Here is a 10,743-nt window from a genome sequence, read left to right as displayed (position 1 = left end):
ATGGACTAGATAATGGAATGAAATTTTTATAGAGAAAACTTTAATGGAGATCTTGATGTTTTATCTTCTGCAATTTATATGATCATATATTTTAATATGAATTGAAGAAAAATAGAGAAAAAGCAATATCAATATGATTAGTATTTTTGTAACTAATGGTGCTAAGAATTATAATTTTAAAAACCAGGCTTATAAATGGAAAGATATGAGTTTTAGGAAAGAACTAATTTCTAGGCATAGTGAGAGAAAGGATATGGTATGATAGGTTACTTGAGGCACCTCACAGGATAGAAGAACTCAACAAATATTTGCTGATTGATTGAAGTTTATAGCGTAAGTTTTTTTCACTTTATAGACATTAAGACTCAAAATAACCTAAGCATTTTCTGCAAGTCAGTGAAACGGGTGTGCTCCAAATGGCCTTGAATCACTGTGGTGTAGAAGCCACTGTACACAATCACTATTATCAGAATTTTCTGTGGCCTTGGGCATGCTGGCTACATCTTATTCATTATAGTAACCAAATCACCTGCTACCTGCAGCTTCTCAGAGAAATGCTGGCTGTGTTGAAGGAAGAGAGACATAGAAGATGGTGATTGTATTATTAATACCAGTGAATTATTTATTGCTGAGCTGAGAGAGGGCCTCTGGATGGAAATGACAGTGAGTAAGAGACAGACTCTCCACTGGCTGTAGAAGTGAATTCTCAGTGAAATAAGCAGTTCTGACATGAAAGAAATTTGTCATGCAGCAGCTTGCACCTTATAATTTCAGTAATCATTTGGCATAAGTTTTACTTTTGAAAGTTATTGAAAACACATTTTATACTAGTGACAAATGGTTTTCCAATCATATTCCTGTTTATATCCAATATATCCTTGGCAAAATAAAAACTTTAAATGCAAACAACTATCCTAAGCTATAAAATTGTTTCATCTGGGTGTTAAAGATGGAGCTGATTGAATTTTTTCTTTCTTACTTGACTTCATTTTCATCTCTAATGAGGTAGATTTCTAGGCACAGTAAATGTAGTAAATAAGACAAAGGTAATTGCTGGCAATAGACAAGACTGACAATAATATTCCACTATGTTCATTAGAAGTTTATGGCCCAGTGATCTATGACAGGAACTGTAGAAACCACAACCTCCCCCCAAGTCTTTGGAAACAAAAATCTCCAAATACTTGGGAATCCGGGTGCTGAGATTTCTAAAGAAATCTTTTGGTTCAAACTATTGTTCAGTTGGTTACTTCTGCATAAACAATTCTTAATCTAAACATATTCTTCAAATTGCCCTTTGGAACAGCTAAGGAATGGAGATGAAATAACTTTCGAGATCACTTAGGCTAGAAAAAACATCTTATGACAACAGCAAAATAAATTAATGGACCACTCATAAGTCAAGCTAGTATATCCAAAATGACTGCTTGTATCTTGAGGCATTCTTCTGACTTGTGTTCCTCATGCCTGGACCGAAAGAGTAATAAATCTCTTGATCATCAAGAATGCTTGGAGTACTGCCTGACAAGAGTCATTTCTAGCTATTTCCTCCAAAGTCAGACATAATTCTGGAGCTCAAAATGTTTCAGCACTGCTGACTTTTTGTTATCTCTAAGCTATAGCTATTCAAAGAGCACACTTGTAGAAAACACTCTATTTTCTTCCACTGTGCTATGTTACAGACACATCACTCTGCCACATCTCTGTTCCTTGTTACCTGCAAACATGATTCAAACCCAATGAGTTGTCTGGGTGAGCTATCACCACCATTAAAACAAGTCTTCTGCACCATTTTTCAAAGCCAAGCCTTGCTGTCTCTGTATTACATCTCAAGTCTACTACAGCTTCAATTTGATGACAGCTTACAATGAGTGCTCATTTTCCTGCCAACTCTGCCTTACTCAGTGGGAAATTCACTAGGATCTGGTCATCTCCCTCTAAGGCTTTCTCTACAATATGAAAATTTTTATATATTATTCTGGAGTAAAATAAAGTTGCTAATTCATTTTGATATGTTATTACATTATAATTTCATTTTTATAAAGATAACTGAACAGTACTTTTAATCAGGGCATCTTGATATAAGTGACAAAGTTTAAATATGAAAACTGTCATATTTGTATCTCTGTGGTACATAACTATATATGTTATTGCACATAAATTTATGCAGAGATGGATAGATAGATAGATAGATAGATAGATAGATAGATAGATAATGCTTCATTCACACATACTATTATTTCCTGAATTCCAATGAACTTGCTTGAAAGAAACAATAAGATAATTATTTTTCAGGGGAAAATATTCATGTACAAATACTCAGTTACAAAGCATGTAACTTGAGATTCTCTTAAAAATATATTCATGTACAAAAACTGTTACAAAACATATGAGATTCTCTTGAGACATTGATGACATGATCAGATAAAACTAATTTTTGATATTTTCTAATTCTAAAATGTGGACATGTTGTTGAGCATATAAGAATTCTTTTTCTAATCCATGCATAATTGTATACTTTTCTGAGTAAATTAATTCAGTTAAAATACTATTATAATCTTTAAATAACAAAAGAGACAATTGATGGCAGAGAAAAAGTTCTTGGTTACCAAAATATAATTTAATTATATACTTCAAATAAATACTTTAAAGAATCTCTTTGTTTTAAAGAAGGAATGGTTTATTCGTTATACAGCTGGAGGTTTCAGTCCACAGTCAAGTGGCTCCAAGGCAGGGTGGCATGGAAGAGGGGCAATCATACATGCCCGCAAAGACAAAAAGAGCAATGAGAGTATGTTCTAAAGAATGATGTCTTCTCAGGAAGTAGAAAAGAGTTTAGGTATGATTTTAATTCATTTTGGAAAATAATGTATTCAGTGGCATCAAGAATTTATTTTGGATGTTGTACTTCAACAAGCTCCACAGAGAGACTTTTCCTAATCAAATCAGAACTGCAGATTTTATCAGTCTTAGACATAGGTTGTTTTCATTGCATAGTTAAACTTGTTAACTTTGTGTTGGTTCTAAAATCTTGCTCTTAAGGAATTATTTAATAAATATGAAACACCATATACTCTTTTCACTTGTTCCAAAATGGTCTTCTTTCCTCTTCCTTTTTTTTTTCCAACTCCCCGACACAACCACTTGTCCATTTCTTTTTAGCACAAGTTAATTTTAGGTTCTATTTATTTAGCTCAATGTAATGTCTTTCAAGTTCTTTGTTACACATGTCTCTAATACTTTTATTGCTGAAGAGTACTCATTCTATCATTCATATTATATAGGAATGTATCACTCCCTTGCACATGGATATTTGGGTTGGTTGCAGACTTTGACTAATACAATAGACAATGTTCTAAATATTCTTTTGAAGCTCTTTGTGTAGCGCTTTATGCTTATTTCTCCAATAGAAATTCTTTAAAGTTGTATTACTAGCTCATAGGATAGTTATATGCACTTTGCTTCCTGGCCCAGCCCTTCAAGTGCTCACTGCGGTGTTTGGCTGACAGGAACAACCCACTGGGCCTCTGGGCCAGAGTGAGTGCCATGTCTTATTCCCACTCCTTTGGGTCACCACCATCCCAGTACCTAGGGCCTTCTCCTACTTATCCAGCTCAGGCTTCTCCAGCAACAACCTGCTGGGTTTGGCATCCCCAAGTTCCTCCACTCACCTGGGCTACAGTGGTGGCCCTCTGGTGGGGTCCCTGCACCTGTAAGAGATTGCATCAACTTCTCCATGGCCAAGAAACTCCATCCAGGAGTTCTTGATCACACACAACCATGAGAAACAGAAGCCACAGGAGCTTAATGACCACTTTTCCAAGTTCAGTAAGAAGGTGTGCATTCTGAAGCAGCAAAACACAGCCACGCATGGATGAAGAGTGAGATATTTGGGGTGCGACTCCATCTAAATTTATCTCTCAGGCCATCCCTACACCATGAGAAGGGCAGCCAGTGCAGGGAGGAATTCAGTTTGGTCAAAATAGCAAAATAGTATCTCAGACTGCATCTCACCCAGAACAAGTCCAGGAGGCATCAGCATAGAAGACACTGAAAGTTACACACCTGAAATTTCTAAAATGATAACAACTGCAGTAAAGAGACAACTCAAGGGGCCTATCGACTAAACCAGGTCAGAAAAATTTCTCAGGTAAAGAAACAAATGGCAACAATAATGAAAGAATTTCTGACTATATCTAAATAAGACATAGTTTAAAAATAGAGAGGCATAGAGAAATGATGAAGAACCTTCAAGAACAATATAGGAAAGACATAGAATGCATAAAACAGATTCAAGGAAATACATCCAAAAGATAAATTCCATTGAAAGCTGGCAAAACCAGTTGAACAAAACTGAAGATAGACTTTCAGATCTTGAAGACTATGTTGCAGGTAGCAGCCATGAAAGGAAAGATCCCTTTAAAATAACATGAAAGGCAACTGTTATAGCACTGCACTTGTAGCACTGTGCCACCCCCACTACAACCACACACACACACACACACACACACACACACACACACACACAGAGTCACTGAGGTTACCTCCCTTTCTGGAAGACAGAGTGAGGAGGAGGCATCCATCAATTTCAATGCCATCAACAAGTGTACCCTCCTGAAGCCATGGGCCTGGACATGCTCCTACGGTCAGACCCTGCAGGCTTCTGCACTAAAGTCCTGGGTGGGAAGGGGAAACTGAAGGCTTCCCAGGAGGAATATATTAAGGAAGTCCTGGCCAACAGCCTCACCTGGCAAGGAAAGTACACTCAAAGTGACCTGGCTGGGGCTGGATCCAGAGTCCCTCTTCATCTCTATGTCTGCTAAGCTGAGGTGTTCTGAGGGTGCCCTCAACACTCTAGGCCCCTGCACTGCCAACACCCCTGAAGAGGGAGCTGCATAGGGCTGTAAGCCTTCCCATCACCATTGCTTACCTCATGACTTAGGAGTGTAATGCCGTCTGTGTAGGCTAACTCCAGCATTCCTTCCAGTCAACTGCCAATAAACAATTATTTTAAAAGGGGGGATCATTTCTCATATAGTTAAAGGACGTATTATGAGGAGCTGGCCAGATAGCTCAATGGATTAAAGCACCTGCTTAGGTAGACTAAGGGACCAGGGTTTGATCCCTGGCATTAGCAAACCAGCCCTGCCCCTGGGGCACACTGAGATGGTGACTGAGACTGGGGGTAGTGGTGCTCTGCTGTAATCCCAGTGCTTTGGAGGCTGAGAACAGGAGGATCACTATGAGTCCAATCTGTGTAGTGAGATCCTGTAGACCCTGTACTAACTGCATTATAAATAAATGAATTAATTTAATTAAATAACATGAAAGCAGGAAATAACAATTTTCCAGGTGGTGACTCCTATGCATTGCCTCATAGCACGGAGACGAGCTGGAGCAAATAAGCAACATGTAAGGTGTCAGAAATGAATGAAATTTGGACATTGGACTTATGAATACACTAGGAAAAGAAAATGCCTACATGGGCCCTCAAGAACCGCCGAACTAAGCTTTAAAAGAAAAAGAAAATAGATTATTATTACAACAAAACATTGGAGAAACTAATGTAAAAAGAAAGTCCAGAAAAGAAAAGGACCAAGAGTGTAACGAGTTCCAATGGTGACAGCAGTGACAGCTCAGCCAGCGGGTCTTCCTCAGAGAGTGGAGACTTGTCTAACTCTTCCTCCTCAGAGGACAGTGCTTCCTCCAGCTCTTCTAGCTCCTTGTCCTCCTCCACAACCTCTTTCTCCTCCTTAGACTCAGACTCTAGCTCTGCCAGCAGCAGCGGCACAAAGGGCAGCTCTAAGGAGGAATCACCGAGGAAGACAAAGGAAAAAATATAACTTTCCATCCATGGGAGCAATGGCCCGAAAACATCCATGAGATTCTCAAAAGAGGATTCAGACAATATTAAGGACAAACAGATTAAATTGTTTAGAATTTCTAGAGTTTGAAAGTTTCTAAGTGTTTAACATTGTACAAGCATAAAGAGCATTGAAAATGAGCTATATAAAGACTTTTATTTTGGAAGTGAACCTTTTTTTTTAAATCTTTAAAAGGTATCTCTAGAATTTGTTTCTTTTTGAAATTTTTATTAATTTTAATGAGAAAGAAATAGCAATGAGACAGTTTCAAAGCAGGTTAGTAGAACAGTTACAATAATTCACACATTATATGCTGTTGTCTTTGTAGTAGTCTTTCACAGTACAAGATGCCGGCATGATTTCTTGTCTAAACAATATTAGTATAAATCTTTCTTCTCATTGAACTAAGGTAGCTATATATCTATACAAACTATTTTGTATATACATATTTATTTATTTATTCACTAAAATAGTCCTTCATTTATATCCCCCATTTTTGTTTTGTTTTGTCAGAGATGGATGTTCTATTGCTGTTATAGAAGCTGTATTTGGAGAAGTCTTTAAAGAATATTTTCGTACTTGATGCCAATTCAAATATTGTAGGTACTTGAATTCAGCAAAATATCCCAATATAGTCCAATAGTCCATAATAGTAGTGGGTGATCAGCAGAACTGGAATTGTCTGAAGTTGTTGACTTGAGCTTCTTATAGCTCAGAATATTAATGTGGCATTACTTTTTATAACCTTGTGATTAAAGTTTTCTGCTGGACGATTAAGACCAAATTAAAGCAAGACCTATATAACTAAAGATGTAACTTTTGTATCTGACAAGGTCAGTCAAATCCCCTTAGGATTTAGCCTGAAACCATGGAGAGCAGCTTGTAGATCTTTTGTAAGTGTCAGCAATCAGGAGGAGTCATAGCCATTGCTTGACCAATTTGCTCTCTGTGAAAGCCTGAGAGACTTTTTTCTCTCTGGTGACTCTCCTTAGGCATACTGTACATTGTCAATCACTTTCCTCTATGGCCTCATGATCTCCTTGATAAGAAAATTTGGGACACCACTGAGCTACAGGATGTCACATCACAGGTTCTCTTATGTCCTGAGTCCTCAGTGACTTTGAAAGTCTAGGGACAAAATATTGGCTATCCTTGTAGTCTTCCCTTTTCTCTAATTTTTGGTCTGAAAACGTTAGTTGTTAACCATCCAGAAAAGAAGCTTAGTGATATTATTACCCTTTAACAGAGGCAGTTGAGCTTAACATCACTATCTGTCTGAATATCAAATGCCTTGGAACAGGTATTTTCTAATAACCATGTATATTCTAAAGTTTAAAGCCCTATGGATTTTGTTTCTTGATCTATTCTGCTAGTCTGTTTCTTTTGGTTAGTGAATTGAGGCCATTTACATTGATGCTTATAACTGACATATATTGGCATATCGTTGTCATGTTATTTTCCTGCTGTTGGTTCCCTACTTCTCCCCTGTATTTAATAATTTATCTTTCTTGGTGCTTTCTTTCTATTGTTCTTGAAGTTGTGGTCATTTTTATATCTTTCTAGAATATCTTTCAATATTCTTTGCAGGATTGGCTTTGTTGTCATGAATTTGGTCAGTTGTCTTTTGTCATGGAAGTATCTGATTTCTCCATTAATTTTGAAATACAGTTTTGCAGGGTGCATCAATGTGGTTGGAAGTTGTTCTCTTTCAAGACTTGAAATACATCACTTCAAGCTCTTCTTGATTTGATTGTGTTGCGATATCTGTCATTCTGATAGACTTTCCTTCATGGGTGATCTTTTTCTCTAACAGCTTCAATATTCTGTTCTCATGCTGTATCTCTAGGATCTTCATTATTATATATCTGGGTGTATATTATATAGGCTACAGCTTACTGGAATTCTATATGCCTCACATAATACATGTCATTTATTGTTTTCCTATGTTTGGGAAATTTTTACAATTACTTCTGAAATAGTCTTTGTATGTATTTGTATTGGCTGCAGCTGTTTCATTTATACCTATCAATATTATATTGTTCTTCTTTGCATCATCTTGCAGCTATTGAATTTTTTTAATTAGAGTACATTTATTCACAATAGGAAAACTCCCATGGTTGTAGCAACAGTGTTAATCTTACATAATAGCACAGCTGACTAGTTCAATATTTCTACATAATGTTAGAAATTTCCTGCCAGATACTATTAAGAATTATTTGGGAAACCTGTCCAACACATATCATCAACATATAAAAAGACATGGCATTCATTTCACAGGGAGAAAAAGAAGTTTCATCAGAAAAAACAGACTTGGGACTGGCGAGATGGCTCAGAATAAGTACTTCCCTGGCAAGCGTTAGGGCCTGAGTTCCATCCCTGGTAAGAAAAAAAAAAAGAAAGAAAAAGAAAAAGAAAAAATAGACTTGCTGGATTTTAGTTTCAAATTCTATATCATTTCTAATCTTTTGAAATTATTTTTTTATTATTTGTACAATAAAAAACATAGTTGTATGCTTAAAATGGTAAGAAATTGAAGAACTATTGTTTAAAGTAGGTGTATAAATGTATATTCTCACTAGCAACCTGGGCAATTTCAGTTTTTCCAGCTATACTCACCAATATTTGGTATTATAGTAATTTTTTTATTCTACCTATTTTAAGGGAGTAAAAATAACCCACTTCAGTTTTACTTTGCATTTCAGTGATAACTAATGATGCTGAAAATTTTGCATGTGCTTGTTGGTCATCCATATATTTTTATGAAACTTCTTCTTTAGTCTTTTATCCATTTTATGATGGTATCTTCTCTAAGATTGGATTGTAAGTATCCTAAGTACTCTTGACTCATTGTCTTCACCATGTATATGTGTTCCCCACTGCTTGTTGTTTCAAATTCTAATGTTGTTTTTCTGCATCAAAATATTTAATTTTGTAAATATAATCTATCACTTTTTTATACTCTTGTAAGGAACTATTTCTTCTTTTAGGTTGCAAAGATACTTATTTACGATTTTATCTAGAAGATCTAAATTTTGACTTTCAGGTTTAGGCTTGTAGAAATGTCATTTCAATTATGTTGTTATTTTTAAATATGTAAATTATAGGATACTCTTCTTTTCTTTGTACTGGGGATCAGACTCAGGACCTTGTTCTTGCAAGGGAGGTGCTTAAGCTGCTAAGCTATCTCCCTGGCCCTAAGTCTGTAAATTATAAATAAAACTTTTACTTTTGTAAAGGTGCAAACTGAATGGTTCTGGGTAAGGTTTTTTTTTTTTTTTTTTTTTTTTTGGTTTGAATGTTAGTAGCATCAATAGAGAAAACGGTATGAGAGATGTCAATATTGCAAAAATCTATCTTTATCAGATACCCCAATTTTCATATACTATACATCATTTTATGCCCTTTAGAAAAGCTACACATTAGTAGGCGATTCAAAACTAGAAATCCTGGATATGCTTTTTGGTTTAATTGAAAACACTATCTTTGGCATTGCCCAAGATGTTTTATCTCTGTTAGCAACTTTTCATTCCTTCAAAAATCAGGATTATAGAAGAAATTAGTTAAACTCAGGATAGAGGAATTGGCTGACTAGCTACCCATTCCTATCTCCCTGCCCCAGAATAATCACTCAAAATGACACAGTAACATGTCATAATTTTTATTTGTGTTTGGAGATGGGGCTTTTTGCAAGGTGACTTAACCATGATGGCTCTAACTTCATCAGTAAGTGGATAAATCAGTTGATGAGGTGATCATTTGATGGCATTATTGGGTGTTTATGGAAACTTGAGCAGTGGTCCTAGCTCAGGGGCTATATCATTGGAGTCAGGTACTGGGGAATTTCTCTTCTCTAGATCTTTCTGCTCTGGCTCTTTCTCTCCCACTTTGTTTTCCCTCCCATTCTGCCAGAATGTTTCTGGCTTGGAGCCAGATGAATATGAACTTAAAACAGAAAAAAAACAATAAAAATAAACCTTCTCTTCTTTTTTTCCAGCAATAGAAAGGTGATTAACACATGGTGTTTTTACATACATTACATAATTTGAGCTATAAAGGTTCTAGAAGACACTTAAGATGATGTCTTAGTTACTTTTACTCTCGATGCTGAAGCAAAATAACCAATTTCCAAAGTTAAGTGAGGAAAGATTTATTTAGCTCGCAGTTTGTAGAGGTTTCAGTCCATAATGGGCTAGCTCCAAGGCAGGGTGGCACATGGCACATGGCAAAGGGGTAACCATGATAGTGAAAGGCACCAAAGGCAACCACAGCATCTTTCTACCCCTTTTATCTATATATCCAGTTTACAGGATTAGGGTGATTCCAAACCATTCAGTGAACTGATTTAGTAATTACACAACCTTAAATCCTATCACCAAGGACTCGATTCAGCACATCTGAAAAATCCCTCTGGTTGCATGAGGCTTTGGGGAGGGTACAGGAAGGCATAATCCATAACAGATGGTATTATTGCTATCCCACAGGTGAGAAAATAAGACTCTTCTGGAATATATTAAGTTACAAAAATTCTTAGAAGTTGGTATATAAGTTTTAAAAACTGTTAAATTATAAAAGAAAGGCTTGAACTCCTGACTGCCAACATTATCATTTTCTTTCCCTAAGCAGCATAAATCCATTTTAATTCACAAATAAAAAACTGATGTCCCAGCCTTAGCCAACTCTAGAAGAGGATTTGATTCTACCAGTGACCATCACTGTGATACACAATTTACTGCACTCTATCAACACTTGTGTTCATGAATACATCAGTGAAGCTGGTGTTTGAAAATTTATTGCACAAAGTGTTCTTTTTTTTCATGTGGCATACAAGGAACATGAAAAAGTATTAGATCTAACTCTGTGCTTCATGCAGTTTCCCATA

The 10,743-nt window shown here is 36.2% G+C and overlaps 1 pseudogene; it reads left to right on the top strand.

Moving 5' to 3' along the window:
• The window catches only part of LOC101588695, a 6,585-nt pseudogene extending 742 nt beyond the window's left edge, over window positions 1-5,843 (top strand).
• The last annotated feature ends 4,900 nt before the right edge of the window (window positions 5,844-10,743 follow it).

The sequence above is a fragment of the Octodon degus genome, unplaced genomic scaffold, assembly GCF_000260255.1.
Source record: "Octodon degus isolate 3935 unplaced genomic scaffold, OctDeg1.0 scaffold00170, whole genome shotgun sequence".
Classification (NCBI taxonomy): Eukaryota; Metazoa; Chordata; class Mammalia; order Rodentia; family Octodontidae; genus Octodon; species Octodon degus.
This window is presented reverse-complemented; position numbering and strand designations above follow the sequence as displayed.